Source organism: Sinocyclocheilus rhinocerous, unplaced genomic scaffold, assembly GCF_001515625.1.
Source record: "Sinocyclocheilus rhinocerous isolate Xijiao unplaced genomic scaffold, SAMN03320098_v1.1 scaffold11177, whole genome shotgun sequence".
In the NCBI taxonomy this organism is placed as follows: domain Eukaryota; kingdom Metazoa; phylum Chordata; class Actinopteri; order Cypriniformes; family Cyprinidae; genus Sinocyclocheilus; species Sinocyclocheilus rhinocerous.
The window spans coordinates 444-816 of record NW_015623935.1 but is presented as its reverse complement, the minus strand read 5'-3'; the positions used below and the strand labels follow the sequence as shown (position 1 = coordinate 816).

At 42.6% G+C, this 373-nt stretch overlaps 1 non-coding gene across 1 annotated transcript; it reads right to left on the bottom strand.

Annotated features, from left to right (window-relative positions):
* Positions 1–176: 176 nt before the first annotated feature.
* Positions 177–248, bottom strand: trnaa-ugc (transfer RNA alanine (anticodon UGC)). The gene has a single exon. It is a non-coding gene; the product is annotated as a tRNA-Ala (tRNA).
* Positions 249–373: the final 125 nt, after the last annotated feature.

Here is a 373-nt window from a genome sequence, read left to right as displayed (position 1 = left end):
CAAAGCATGCGCTCTACCACTGAGCTACATCCCCACGTGGAAGGACCTTTTCTACCACTGACGTACAACAAGTTCTTTCTGCTACTGTAGGCTTACCAACGCTATTAATTGCAGATGTGTAAACGCTACAAAACCAAATTAAATCCGTTTTGCTGAAATTAAAATTTTACAGTCTGTGGAGATGCTGGGGATTGAACCCAAGACCTCATACATGCAACGCATGCGCTCGACCACTGAGCTACATCCCCAGTTGAAAGACACACTTTCTATCACTGAGGTACAACAAGTTTTTTCTGCTACTGTAGGTTTACAAATGCCATTAGTTCCAGATGTGGTAACGCTACAGGACCAAATTGATACAGTTTTGCTGAAA